Here is a 15597-nt window from a genome sequence, read left to right on the forward strand (position 1 = left end):
AAGCAAATAGTATATTGTTGTGTTGATTTAAAGCCATTTTCAAGACGGACTATGTCAGAAACACGACAGGACAGGCTCAAATTTCAGCATTAGCTTCGATGCCAATAGAAAAGAGAAAGGAGGATGGATATTGTGAAGTTAAAAATGATTTTTAGTGAGTAAAATATGGCTATATTCCTAAATAATATTTCAATTGTATGAGGTTATTATTGATGATTTTTTTTGTGTCGCAGCTGTAGCTGCTGTAGAGGTTTTAGAGCCATAAAATAGTTTTTGAGGGTTGGATTGATTCCGATAGCAGAAGGCGCTACCCCAAAATGCACGGACCGCCACTGCGTAATCGTCTGAGAGAAAGTGGGAGGAGCTCCAGAAATAAAATGTGGATTCAGACAAAAAGATTGGACGGCGCCATGAAAATATATTACAAGACTTGAAATGCAAGGTGCACTCTGGGAAAAACAAAACATTAGAGTTGACGTACGACTTTACCAATTTTCTAGTTTGTCACGACGATAAAGAGCTACGTCTCCAGTTGCCAAGTTTTGGACCAATGGAATGTCCTCAGACCGCCTCTCCAAAACTTTAGATGACGAAAGCCATGACTCATAAGGCAGATAAGGACGTCGGCGAACGTCGATGATAGATTAAGATGTCGCCGTATCGCTAACGAAGGCCTGGCTCGCTGGTCCAAAAGTTGCAGAGCGGAGTCGATTCCTCCCAGGGACTTTCTGGCTTTTCCTGAATTTTAAAGCCACGGCGAGTGGAAGGAAGGCTCGCCACGAGATAAGGAGTCGGACAAATCAATAGCGTTCTTATTATCTTACCGGCGCAGGGAGGCCAAACAGCAGCAAAAGCTTCTTTTCGGTGCTCATTAAAGGCATCGTCAATCGCGCTTCTATGTTTCCAGCCCACGAAAAAAATGGATTTGTCGGGTTTTTAGTGGGCACGGGACATTATTACTACCCAAGGCCGTGACCGGATGATTCCCCTAAAGACGTTTCGCCGACGGACGTTTGACAGATGGACAAGTCGCCGAATGGACGTTCGGCCGAATGAACGTTCGGTGGAACGTCCAACCCGGCCGGATGTTTATGAGTTGTGTGATCACCGCGCTAAGCCCCACCCCCCTTATAAAACAGGCCGAAACTACGAATCGGACGTTCATTCGGCCGGATGAACGTTCAGCGAAACGTCCATTCAGCGACCTGTCCGTCTATCAAACGTCCGTCGGCGAAACGTCTTTAGGCGAATCATCCTAATACCACCCGAGGCCTCTTCCACAAAATCCAGAGCAAAAAGGGAGCAATAGTACGTACGTTTCGAACAAACGTTTTGATTGAATAACGCGGTTCGGCAGTCGGCGCTAACGTAGCCGGCGTTAATTCTCCGGGAACACGGCGAGCAGACTGCGCGGCGTTGGATGTCTGCTCGTCTCCGCCCGAGATAAAGACGTGGAAATCATTGGTGTTCAGTCAGCCGTCGAATTGCCTTTTTTCCCTGTCTTTTTTTGGCAGGGATTTATCCGCGTGCAGCCAAAACCCAGGTTTCTTTAAGCTGGTTTCAACGCGGAATCGTCACATTTTGTTCTCGCTCGAGCGTGCGCCTGAAAATCTTTTCATCGGAGGAACGCGTCGCTGATAAAACAGACTCCCTTTTCCTTATTTGAAGCCGCCGCGGTTAATAAATAGATGTTTAATACGGTATTTCAGGCACTGCAGATAAAGGCGAAACTGACAGAGACTTTTAAAAGTGGCCATTTTCCCCTACAACAGCATTGAGCTCGTACAAATTTCATCTAAAAGGATTTTTGTTTTTATATGTAGTATGTCGAAAAAGTACCATGACAGGTGTCAAAGTGGCGGCCCGGGGGCCAAATCTGGCCCGCCGCATCATTTTGTGCGGCCCGAGAAAGTAAATCATGAGTTTCTATTTTAGGATCAAATTCAAATGATGATAAATGTACATTACATTTCCTGATTTTCCCCTTTTTAAAATCAATCATTGCAATTTTTTAATCCAATATTTTTTCTTTTGTGTTTTTAGTTCAAAAAGCATTTTGTCAAATCTAAAAATAAATATACAAATATTTTCAGTTTTCCACTTTAAAAAAATATACTTTGTTTCCATTTGAAATAAAAAACATGTGATTAAAAGACATTTTCCATTACTACTAAGAAAAAAAGCTCAAATAAACAGTTTTAGATCTATAAAAACTGACTATAAATAAATATACAAATATTTTCCATTTTCCACTTTAAAAAAATATATTTTGTTTCCATTTGAAATAACAAAAACGTGATTAAAAGACATCTTCCATTACTACTAAGAAAAAAAAGCTCAAATAAACAGTTTTAGATCTATAAAAACCGACAATAAATAAATATACAAATATTTTCCGTTTTCCACTTAAAAAATATATATTTTGTTTCTATTTGAAATAAAAAAACGTGATTAAAAGACATTTTCCATTACTACTAAGAAAAAAAAAGTATATAAAATATATATATATATGGGTGTAATTGTATGTTATGGGTTTTTGTGTTGATAGTCATCACAGTAAAAGTTGGATTGAAGAAGCAACAACGTATCACTGTTCTGATTATTTCTCCCTGTGTTTTAAGATTAAATGCAGGGTGGAACACTAACGAACGCAACGTTGATTATTGGGAAGGAATATGCATGTGTTTTTAAAATGCCAAGCTCAAAGGGCAAAGGGGCAAAACAAAAGGCTCCAAAGTTGAATTTCAGGGCTTACGGACTTTCCAGACTATAAAAAAAACTGTACACTGTTGTGAATGATTGTGTTTATCCCACTGCCTTTACAAGTGGCAACTTAACACATTTGCAATGTGCAGGCCTAAATGTTAAGGTCTAGAAAAAAAATCCCTGCCCAAGACAACAGATGGTGAGACTCAATTTAGCAATGGCTAAAGCTTGGCTAACTCGTGCCGCCTTCAGTAAAAATAATGCTCTGGTATAATTAGATGGCGCTTGATTTGATTCCCAAAGAGATCATTTTTGGCTCAAATCACCGTCAAGTCCCAAACTTAAAGTTGTAGCAATTTGGTATCGTTTCAACAGAGTCAAAAGTACGTAAAAAGAAGTCATCTACTAGCGTATATTCCAGACGATACTACACTTTTTCCCTGACTAGAGTGCCATAAACAGCCTGCTATTTATTTTATTTGTTTAGGCTAACGTTACCTGGAAAGCAGTTTGCGTTAACAGATGCAAATTCAGCCTATTGTTGTTCTCCATTTGACTCGAGTTACTTACTGATGGAATAATAAAATGTCACGTGACTTCTCCAAGAAGCGCTAGTGCGCTAGTGCTCTCTTTTTGTCTCTGCGTGACGTCGGGCAAAAAGTAAATTAAAGGCCTGGCAAATGGTTTTCTTTACGGATTCCATTAGTTATGCATGAGAGAATCGCGCTTCCAAATCCTTTGCTTGCAATGTCACCAGACTTTTCCTTTGGAATCTCGGCCTTGTAAATATGGCTTTTGCGTGGGGTTTCATCTTAACGAATTTGAACGCCGTCTCGGCGGCGACCCCTCGGGACGACCCACGTTTAGCGTTTCTTAGAGGTGAGGCTCCGAATGAGGCTAAAGCTAAATATTTGAAAGGGCGACGGCTTTTCGGGAGCTAGCATGCCTCGCCGCAGGGCCGCGCATTTAACATCTTTTCGCCCATCTCGTCTCGGGAGAGTGGAAAAGGCTGGGGAAGAAATTTCCCCCCAAAAAATAGACCCACGTCTTCTCAGTCACTGCACCGGCCCGGTTGTAATTTCTGAAAAGCTCCAGTATTTGTATTCATTTAATCATTAAATGCTGCTTGGAAATGGATTTTACCCGTTGAAGGCGCTACGAGAAAATGCACGGACCGCCACTGGTCAAAACACAATCGAACGTCGGCACGACTTCATTGGTGACAAACGACAAACTCCCTCCTCGGCCGCCCAGACTTTTGCCACGCTTACTTTCCAGCGGACGCCGGTGAGAAAAGTCGGCGGAAGGCCCACAAAGCTGGGCATAATAGATTCGCCAGCTGCGGGGACAGCCGTGATAAATAGCGGGCGGCCCGAACGCGGCGTGCTGCGGGATACGGCTCATTCCACGCAGCCAAAGATGTGGACCGGGGAATGACACGCATTGTATATCTCACTGAATGGCTAATGACACGCTGCACGCATTGCGGCCTCGGCGGGAAGTAAAACTAATGTTTTGGCTCGGGAAGGAAGGCGCTTCAAAATCCCGCTGGATAAAAACAAAACCTCGGATAGCAAAATCTACTGCCCGGTCATTGGCCAATAACCCCAATGAATAGATTTGCTTGTTCGCTAATAGACGTGGAGAAATGTAACAATCGAGTGGGACGGTTCATTTCTATTTACTAGATTTGCCAGTCAAAGGGGGCTCGCCAGGCCAGCACTCGTGGACGAAACGTCTTCACGTAACGACCGTGGACCGGGATCGGATCGGAGCTCGTTAGATTCCTCTCCTCCGTCGCCGTCCCGGCAGATTTCTGGGATCTGACCCGGCCGGGACCCTTTATCTAACATTGGTACACGCTGTTAGCATGTGCTAATGTTGGACTCTGAGCAATAATTGGCCCGCTTGAATTGAAAAGAGACAAAAGCGGAGATTATTGACTTGATGACAAAGAGGATTAGCGTTATAAGAACCTTGGAAAAAAGACAAAAAACCAAGTGAGTGGTCCCTCCCGTATCTAGCAGATAGATGGATTGGCAATCCGCAAAACGGCATATTTCATTACCAATATCAGTCCAAGAGGTTCAATTGATCCACGCCGCCAAATGTCAACTTTCAAAGCGCCAATTTTTCCGTCGGGAGAGCCTCCAACAGACGGAGCGCCGCCTCCTTCCACGTTCCCCCCCAGCGGAGAAAGACAACGCGGCGCAGTGTGGGAGCCGCCGCGTATCCCATGGTAACGCGCAAGAATGAAACGCTTTCTTCCCGGCCTGCTCAGATCCCGACAACCAGGAAGCGTCCAATCCAGGCACTTACGGTCCCTCCCCCGCCCGCCTCACCGCGGGCCACCGCAAAAACCCGGCGCCGCCGGGCCGAGGCGGAACGGGAACCGCTAAGTCCATCTGCTGGACTTCAGGTTTTCCACCATTTCGGTCCAAACCTTCATATGCTACGCACAATTACCGCATCGGCCCGAATATAAGACGATCCCGATGATTATTATTAAGACCGCCGCCTCTTTTTCAAGACTCAAGTTTGGCGTCGGCTGCGTTTTTCCTCTCTGGGGAGCTCCATCTGTTTCCATCCTTTGCGTCATTAGTTTGATGACTTTCCACTTGAGAACTTTTATGGCCGAGGAGCAGCGCGTTGTTTTTGCGTACGCCGTGATGGCTAGCACCGCTTTCTCAATAGATCTCGTCAAAAATGCCACGTCTGACTAGCGGCTTTCTGGATTAGAATGATTACATTTATTCCCATTTACGTATTGGCTCATTATCCAGACAAAAACCATCAAACGCGACCCTCTCCGGTCCGGACGGGTTCAAATCCCGCCAGGACGCGTGTCCTTCCGTACCGACGGAACTCCGAGTCGGCGCTTTGAGCGGAAAGAATAATAAAACAAATGGTAAAGCAGCTCGGGAGAAAAGGGATTTGGCCGCTGTCAAAATAGAAGTGACTGTTAAATAAGGCCTCGCGACGGTAACGTTGATTTCATTTCCGTTTAAATTGCCGCCGCGAAAAATGTCATCGCAGCGGAGTTTAATTCCATCCCGGTTGAAATATTTTGTCATCTCGTCTTAGAATTGTTTGACTTTTGGATGACATGGCGCCCGCAGGTGTTATCCACGCAGAAAAGCGAGATGGTAACGGCGCGTTCCCTCGTTAATTACCACGCGAAGAGTCATAATTACACGCCGGGCCTCGGCTCGGCGATAAATGTGGACGTTTTAGGGGAAAACGCCAGCCTTGGTGGGCTCGGGCTGACTCATACATAATCTGATGAATAACAATGAGCTCATCAAACAACAACACGCAACAAAAAAGGTTTTTAGCGCGATCTGGGGACGAATCCTGCAATGATTTGGGATTATTTATTCTGATCAGGGAGGGCAGGTGTTGCATTTATTCTGGGATGTTTCTATATGTTTTGTAAGCATTTTTAATAAGTAATAAAGCTATAAATTAATTCATGCTTTATGTTGGGACCAAACAAGAGGACACTTTTCCCCACAGCTGCTTTGGAGGCCAGTTAATTGTTTTCAGGACTATTGATGGCAGCAAACCCCTTGTTCCAAGACAAGGATGCTGATCTACAAGAGACTCATACCTTGTTTGGACTTGGACTCTGGCAGATGGCGATAATCGCATTATAGTTTAAAAATATGGCTGCTTTGTTTACCTTATAAAGAAAGTATTGTGCTTATTCTGCAATTTCTTACGCAGTTGTTTTCGGTTTCGAAGTTGTTTTTTTGACCTTAAGGGTGTTATTCGGTTAGCTTATGCAATTGTTTTGAATCAGATTACATTAAATGTTTTCAGTATGTCGCGACTAAATAAATAGAGAGAAGAGTATGCCGCTCGTCAGAATCCTTTTGAGCGAAGCCGCGTTATGAGTGATTTCTCCTTGCAAGTTGTAATCAGTGTATGTCAACGATGTCTTCCTGTTTAATTAAATATTACTAATAATGATTAAATGGTATTAATGATTATTCCATCAGCAGGAAAAAGAAAAATGTGGATGGCCTTTGTATCAAGGACATCGGACTTGCATACCTGTCAACCTCTGCCGATAACTGCCCTTATAAATGATTATGATTCCCCTTACAAACCCCCCAAAAAACCTTACAAACACCGTACGACTCGTACGAGTCGTACGGTGTTTGTAAGGTTTTTGGGGGGTTTGTAAGGGGAATCATAATCATTTATAAGGGCAGTTATCGGCAGAGGTTGACAGGTATGTACTTGGCCTTTTGATTTCAAAACAAATGCGACGACTGACATTAAACGTGACCAAATAAAGAACTTTAATAGCATTTGATCTCACTTCCGTAATTTTGAGGCGTCTTCTATTTAACAGTATCCCCTTAATGTCCTTTTAAATGGGTGCGTTTGTCTTTTTCACGAGCGTCTACGAGGGGAGAAGCGCCGAGACGGGAAAAAAGGAAAGTCCTTCGCTGAAAATAACCGTTTTTTTTTGTCGTTCTTGTTTGACACTGGGCTAGCAGAGTAAAGGCCGGGATTGTTTTCCCAATGACTGCCATGACGCTAAATTTCCCCGACGTAAACGTTATTACAGAATAAAGGTTTAACGCCGTTGTTTTAAACTGTCAAGTCTTCTTTAAGATGGCGAAAGGACTTTTTTTATCGCATCTTTTAGAGAGCATTCCCCAGGGAATGCAGGGGAAAAAAAGGGGAAACTTCTCATGCTCAACCGGAGGTGCGCAAACATTGACCCGGCACCAGCTGTCACATCCCATAATGTCGCTGGCGTTCTCCCGGCAACGGCCTTCCGACGGGCTAATGTTATGCGTGCGCGGTCGTAGCGAGTAGATGCCACGCCTATGACTCCCCGAGGCCCGGAGTATATTGTTTTTGTTGTTGTTTATGATATTTAAAAAAGGGGGCGCGTCACGCCAAAACGGCTCACGGAAGCCCGCGGAAGTCATCGCGGCCTGGTTTGGGTCGTTGCGGGTCCGTGGCGAGGAAGCTCCACATCTGATGCTGCCCGCCAACCAAACTGAGTTTGACACCCCTGACCTCGATTCGCTCAAATAAATGGAATGCGGCCTTATTGCCATTTTGATCAAAATGGCATCGGACGGCGGCGTCGACCGTCAAAGCCAAGGTGAAGACGTCGGGGTTCGAGGAACGCCGCCATCTCCGCAAATGAAGTGTGAAGAGATGATCGCGACGGAGCCCGCCAAGCGGCGGCGTTTGCGCCGAGAGCTTTCTACGCCGCGCCGACCCTTCCATTTGCATTTGACATCTTTGGAAATCTGCCGAAAGAATTCCAACTGGCTGGAATCGCCGTGCAAAATACTGGCGGATAACCCGTGGCGTCAAACGCGGACAGCCGAGATAACAGAAGTTCCGAAAGGGAGAATAATCCCGGGATCAGTATAAAACGGGGAATATATCCTGGGATTAGATGCCTGCGGATGGTTCGAGAAACGCTGGACAGAATGCAGGTACAAGCTAGCCGCCGTGCTAATCGTCTCCGCCTCTGGCAAGGTGCACTTTTGGTCTTTTTTTTATACCACCGAACTAAAAAAAATACAGTACAGTCATACCTCGTCATACGACCGCTTGTCATACAATATGCCAATTTTTGTTATATTAAACACATTTTAATACTATTAAACCACTAGTTATGTGTTACTTTGTTAATACATGGGGAATTAGAAGAAATAAGACATTTTTTTTCCAATCCAATAACCTGTTTTTGGTGTTTTTTCAGAGGGCTGGAACCAATTCATTAGTTTTCAATTCATTTCAATGGAAAACGTCCGCTCAAGTTACGAAAAGCTCGTCATACGATCTCAGTCTCGGAACGGATTACGATCGTATGTCGAGGTACCGCTGTACTGGTGTATGTCAACGAGCGGCACCTTAAGAGAAAACTCTGGACTTTTGCGTCGAATTTGGCACTGGCGAACGAAACGACATTTCGGGCGTTTTTCAAACGAGATGGAAAAAGGGAAATCCGACTGGAAGGGATTTTGCCGGCAAGGTGAACGGGAAAAACAAGCAATTGAGACAAATGAAAGGCGCCGCGACCAGCCGGCCAGGCAGCGCGGAGAGGAAGGTCGGGCCACCTCATTACGTTGATGGACTTCCCATTATTTGAGTGTCACATCCGGGCTGGAGGAATCAGAAAACGCATTATTTGCCTCCGTCGGCTCCATTCATCAACGGCCGGCGCCGCGCGTCGTTTATTTCAATTACCATGGCGCCCGTTTGTGTCATACGGCCTCATTTTTTATTTTTTTTCTGATCCAATGAGGAGCCAGAGTACAGTGGCGCCCCTCAAAACAGGACCGGCGCGCCATCGGAGCTGTCGTTTGGGTTTATTTGTGAAGCGTGCATAGAAAAAGCAGAAAATCTTGGAAATATCCTCACGCAAATAGCGACAAAATGCTAGCAAGTGGAGACTTGGAGAGCTTAACGTAGCATCTCCAAGGCCCATTTTGAGCAGAAATAGAAAAGTGGACGGACTAAAAATGGAAAAGACGCCACGTACGGTTCCATTAAAACGTCAAAGCGGCAACGGGACTATTTGAGCAAAGACGTGCTATCGGCTTTTTGCTTCCCGTTAGCGCCTGATGATTCCATTAGACATTGATTGTGCTTTATGAGGGGGAAATAATGAGCTGGCGCACTCAGATTCACCATTGATTGATTTGATTCTCTTTTGGCACAACTCATTTAGGGATAGGGATTCTTTTTTTTATTTATTTATTTTCATAGTTTCAGTTGGCCTGCTCCGGCTGACAATCCAAATTGGCTGCCGTTTATCTTTTGCCAGTGAGTTAACATCCAGTTACTATGGGAAATTCTCATTTAAGGTGTCGTTTACCCTCGGCTGATTGGATCTCATTTCAAGACCGCCGCGAATGAGCGCCCCCTCCCCTTGTTGACGAGGTCCTGCACGAAAAGATGAAAAATTGGAAATTTGGAGACGAGGGAGTCGTCGAGGCATCCACGGAAAATACCGTATTTTCACGACTATAAGGCGCACCGCATTATAAGGCGCACCCTCAATGAATGACACATTTTAATTTTTTTCCATATATAAGGCACACTGGATTATAGGGCGGCCTGTCTATTTTGGAGAAAATTTAAGCCTTTTAAGTGCGCCTTATAGTCGTGAAAAAACGGTAATTTAAAAAACGCATTAAAAGCAGTGAAGTGGCGACCGTCCAATTTTGGGTTTAGACCGTGAACATATCACAAAAGCACGTTAGGCACGTCACTTGTCATTTGTCTTTACAGTTTAACGCAATATCAAAATAAACGTGGGTTGGAAAACTGAACTTAGGCACCTCTAGTATTTGTTATTTTTATTTGACAGAATTTCCCCCCGCCGCGTCCGTCTCAACATCCTTTTCTTTTCATGCCACCAATGGCACGCCACCGCAATAAATTGAGCAATGAGCCGAACAGATGGTATTTTCAGCGCCTGCGAGGCGCGACGACAATCCGCTTTGCGCTGACCCGCGCCTGGGCTTCCGCGTCGCACCCGACTTTGAGGCGGCCGCGACCCGGGAAACGACCCCCCTGGCTAATTTGAACTAATCCTTTCAATCGGCCCGCCACCTGCTCGCGGCCGACCGCGGCCATATTCCGCGGGGGCCTTAATCGGGTTAGGTTCGGTTCGGTGGAAACGCGGGTGGAACCGTGGCGTCCGTCACCTTGCCGGTGGGAAGGTTCAAAAGCGCTAAAATCTGCCATGTCACTCGACGACTCACGATGAAATGAAAAGGACTGCCTTTTACAGACTAAAGTTTTTGTTTTTTTCCCCCCACTTAGACCGTTTTTACGTTATGTTTTTTAAGCTTAGTTATCCCACACGGGCAATGTTCCCTCTAATTTTTTGTTTGTCTGGGCAGAAAGAGCACACCGAGTACCGGTGTGAGCAACATCATCATTGCTTGCTATGGGCACACACCAGTATCACACCTGCCATAAGCAGGTGCATGTCTACTATACATTAATGATTTAGTAATAATAAAATGTAATAATTAATATCTATGAATGGGTGGCCCGGCGGATGAGTGGTTCGCGCGTCGTCCTCACAGCTAAAAAAAATGGGATTTTATTTTGTGCGCTCCATATGATTTGCTGTGCGCAGAGAAGACGAGAGTAGTGCGCAATTGTGCACGCGCGCAGCTTAGAGGGAACATTGCACACGGGTCCTTATTTTATCACCATTTTACAGTGACGTTAGCGTATAATGTTTGTTCTCATTTTCTGATCAATGAAAAAAGCTGACCCCAGAAATACAACTCAAACTTCCCCATTTTAAAAGTTGATATTTATCAAAATCAATCGGGATCGTATGACCAGATATGAAGCAATGCACACCCCTAATATATTTTTTCAGTTTTCATTGCGCACTCATTGGCTAGTGCGACTTACAGTCCGGAAAAAAAAGAAACAAAAACGGTACTGGAGTTGTTGGAGAGCAGGAATTGGGGAGCTTTGATTGGATTGAATCCTCGGCCAATGAAGGCGGGGCCGACGCCACGGCCAAACACGGCCTGACATTTACGCCAAATTTGCGTGGGCATACTAATTCCCGCTAAGAGCGGGGATGATATTCTGGGCGGTCTGGACAAATGCCCACCTGGGAGCATAAATATGCATCGAGGAAGGAACGGGCCGCGCCGTTTATTTGCCAGCGCCGCCGCCGCTACCGCCGCTTTCCATTTGTAAACATGACATTTGGCCGCGCGGTCGTTTAGTCCGCCGGGTGCCCAAAGCGACGGATTTAATTGAGCCTCCCGAGCGCTCCGGCTGCGGCGGGAAGCCCCAAAGTGGGCGGGCCATCGTCATTCACCGCCGTTGACGTCCAAGGAGGTCCGTCATTGGCGGATTTGCAGTCAAAACTTCCAAAATGAAGAAGCTACACCGTACGCTACATCTAATACAACTCACGGATGAACCAACTCTTTGGATTACTGTTGGTGTTATTCGGGGATGTTATTATATGTGCATTTTAAATCATTAATATGTATTGGAGCAGTGCTGAAATTACTATAAGAAATTGAAAAGGCACTCGTTTACATGTATGTATTTTGACTTTTAAATTTGTAGTATGGCTCACAAGGAATAACACATTGGAAAATATGATTTTTTTGTGGCTCTCTTCGTCAAAAAGGTTCCCGACCCCTGCCTTAGATGTTTTGAATTATGCACGACTAAATGGACAGAGGAGGATGCCGGTTCTTCAGAATCATCTGGGACGACGACGACGAAGTCAGGGTGGATTCTCCTTGCAAGTTTCGTAGCTAGAGTATGTCAACGATGTCTCTCTGTTTTTATTAAAGTATAACTATTAATAAACCTATCATTTACTAATCAAGACAAATCAAAATTGCAGACGATGCGACGGAGAAGTCAATTTGGGCGTCGCCGCGTGACCTCCGACCTCGGGACGCATAATTTCGCCAGTATCGGGCGACCGGGAAGCCTTTGCTTCTTTCCCGCATTTAATTAGATTAAGATTCACAAGGCTTTCCCTTAAGCGGGCGGCTGTCTCCAAAGGACAAATTGCCCATGAAAAAAAACTAAACTACGTACACACACACACACACACACGTGCGCACAAGTGACGGCGTTTGGAATTAAGTGCTCTGTTCCGACGGCTTGACGTATGGACGGAGCTGCCCGAGCTCTGATTAGACAGACTGAAAATCTCTGCTGAATAGCGGCCATTTTGAAAGATCGATACTACAGCTTCGGACAGCGGGCGTTCATCAAGTATGCAAAGACGCGTCACCATAAAGACATCTGGGAACAAATGGCTGTATCGATTTGGGAAGGGGAAGAAAAAGAGAGAGAGAGATGGCTTGGGGGAAATTTCGGGGTGATGGGGGGGCCTGAGGGGGCCTGAGGGGCATGGGGGGGCGTGGATGGGGCCATGGGGTGGCATGGGGGGCAATATGTATTGTACAAAACGCAAGGTTTGAAGTAACATAACATTTGAAGTAACCGTAACAGCCAAAACAAAGAGAATCGAGAACAGTTTCTTATACTTTGAAATATAAAATCTACTCACCTTGAGTTCTGCACCTCATCAAGACTTACCTTGTACTGCACCTTAACATTTTAAATAACCATAACAGCCAAAACAAAGAGACTCAAAAACAGTTTCTTCTAAAGAGCAGTCATCATACTCAACTGGAGTAGTTGCACCTAATCAAGACTTATCTTGTACTGCACTAAAACTCCACATGCTGCTAACCACTTTAGTTACTTTTTGTACTTATTTTGGCTACTTAATTACTTAACCCTCACTCGTATTCTGTGTTTTTAGGGCTTTTTAGAGCTTTTTTATCGTTTATTTTTACGTTTTATTGTCTCTTAAGATTTTACTTGTTACTTTGCTTTATATATTATATTCCAAACTTTAATGTTTTAAAACTTTACTTTCAAGACTCAAGTTGTGCGAGAGGCAGTCTTTGATCTATTAGTTTAGTTTATCTTAGCGAATTCTGGACATTATATTTTTGACCCACTCAGCCATGCCTCCGCTGTTTTACACAAAGGATCAGCTGTTAGCGCTACGCAACACCTGGATTCCCCAAGAAAAAAAAAAGTTATTACCTATCTATTTATGTCTAAAATGTCTTTTTCTGTGTCTGTATTCTCACCCTCTTGCTACTGTGACAACGAAATTTCCCGATTACGGGATGATTAAAGTTATCCAATCCAATGACAGTCATTTCTTAAAGGGGGGCATATTTTTGACTATTGGGGCTAAACTTCAAAACTCTAAATTCCTTCAAACATGATTAATGAAACAGAACTTACCAGAAACAGAAGAAAGTGAAGCAGCTTTCGGCGAGGGTGATTTTGCCATTTCGGTGGGCGCGACCCTCATGTATTTCAAATCTGAAGAAAAAAACAAACAAAATATTAGTATTTTCTTCCCATTTCACTGGAAAAGCAAATGTTTGGTCGCATTGAAAATCAAATTTGGCCTGTGTCTTCTTTTTCGGGCTCAAATATACTCAATTCCGTGTTCAAATGAACAACGCAGTGTGTATCTATCTAGGTTGAAATAAAGTCCCCGTGTAACGCCGACACTCCACTTGGGCCCCGTGATGAGGAAGACGAGAGCGAGCTTGGAGTCTAATTGGTTCTCGCCATTCATCCCACGTGAAGCGACTGCTAAATGAAGAAAAGCACCGGAGACGCCAGGGAGCAGATGACGGAATCCAAATAGAAATGAGCTTTGACGGCCGCCCTTAATATAACACATCGGTAAGCGAGGACAGAGGACACAGTTGCAAAGCCTTCAAACTGTCCGTCTCTGGGCGTCCAACATCAAGCGAGCGACCGTCCTTCTCCGTAATTGGACGCCTTCTCCTGGGATTTTAGCTTTCACCAAAGGGAGCAAACTATAGTACTACATTGCTGTACAACTTCCGGCTCGTGTAACGTCAACTTAAACAACCAAAAACCATTTCCCCTTGCCATTTTGATGACATTTTCTCTCCAAACAGGAGTTGTGGTCAGATGGTTTCCATCACAGTGGTTGGGCAACACTGCTTTAACCAGTGCCTTGAAGGCCCTGACGGCCCACCACTGGCTTTAACAAATGTAGTACTATTATTATGGTATAGTAACGTAGTATACGAAGATTATACACCAGAAATGGTGCCATTTCGTAAAAGCAATGACCAAAATAGCATTTATTTTCATCTATTTCTCGTTATGTACGCATTTCGAGCAGTTAGAGCCAAAATGGCGCCCTCTAACACTACTACAAAAGCTACAATGTAAAACTTTCATTGTTTTGTTCACCATTAATATAGTCATTTATGCAATCGGCATTATAATAACCTTTATGGGGAGGTGATTTTTGCTCAAAGTCCGAATACAAAGGTGACGTGTCACAAACAAACAAATACTAGTTTGTACGTGTTCTTACCTTGGACGAGAGCTCTTTTCGACTTTCAGTCTTATAACTAGAAATAAAACAATAACGTGACGGAGGTACGAAGCAAAAGGGGAGGAAAAAAAGAACTATTTTTATGCAAAATAACTCATTTTAGGGGCAGAAAACGCCACGCAGATCTTCGGTCTTGGGCTCTATTGTCTTGCTAATGATGTAAACAGCAAACAGGTGCGTCGGAAGGAAAATACAAAATAAAACCACCACTTCAATTCTATTTTTTTTTAAACGTGTACAGGAAGCCTTTTATTTTAAATACCATTCATACTAAGGTTTTTTTTTCCTCAAAAGAAAACAAGACAATGTACAGTAAGACTTAATTATTTAAAAAAAGACTATATGCAATAAAAAAGACGAGGCTTTTTTTCTTGTAAAAACAAAAGACCATGTTCTTTCTTAACATAATTTAAGTAGTAAGATGAAACCTCAAAATATGACCTGCGATGTAGATTTTGACTGAATACTCACTTCTTCTCCACTGCGAAGGCGACAATCTTCTGCTCTTGTTTTGACAGCGTCCCACCTCCAGGAAAGATAATGGAACAAAATGGACACTTATTTAACTCTCAGCCGAGCCATTAAGCAAAGTGCTTTTTTTTTTCTCCGGCCAAATGTCATATTTAATTCCTCTACACTTTTTTTTTAGCTATCAAAATGTGTCTGCCACCCTTTTTATACTATCCCTAACCCCTAACCCATTTCCTCAACTCCCTTAGACTTTCTATCTCATTAGAAACTATTTAAAATGTGCCAAAAAAACAACCAGACATAAAATAATTGCATGTTTTGCATGTCACAGCTTATAGACGCCACAATATGGCAGCACAGGAATTTGACGTTTTCTGTTACGTGAACTTCGGTGCGGCGTCATCGCATTCGCCGCCGACGTATCACCCGTTCGGCGGAATGGGATTTACCGTATTGTG

The 15597-nt window shown here is 44.0% G+C and overlaps 1 protein-coding gene and 1 long non-coding RNA gene across 5 annotated transcripts in view; one reads left to right on the forward strand and one right to left on the reverse strand.

The window, feature by feature from the left end:
* Positions 1-15279, reverse strand: part of large1 (LARGE xylosyl- and glucuronyltransferase 1) — a 63352-nt gene extending 48073 nt beyond the window's left edge. The window contains exons 1-2 of one of the 2 annotated variants that reach the window (XM_077593638.1): positions 15140-15279; positions 13525-13605 (exon numbers count right to left, since the gene is read on the reverse strand). The gene's annotated coding sequence lies outside the window, so the exon portion shown is untranslated. Of the gene's footprint in view, positions 1-13524; positions 13606-14647; positions 14858-15139 lie in introns of those variants that run through there. The other variant, XM_077593637.1, reaches the window with a different exon arrangement.
* LOC144068766 (uncharacterized) overlaps positions 1-15597 on the forward strand; it is a 227688-nt gene that overhangs the window by 63106 nt on the left and 148985 nt on the right. The window lies entirely within an intron of this gene.

This window comes from Stigmatopora argus, chromosome 23 (genome assembly GCF_051989625.1).
Source record: "Stigmatopora argus isolate UIUO_Sarg chromosome 23, RoL_Sarg_1.0, whole genome shotgun sequence".
Taxonomy (NCBI): Eukaryota; Metazoa; Chordata; class Actinopteri; order Syngnathiformes; family Syngnathidae; genus Stigmatopora; species Stigmatopora argus.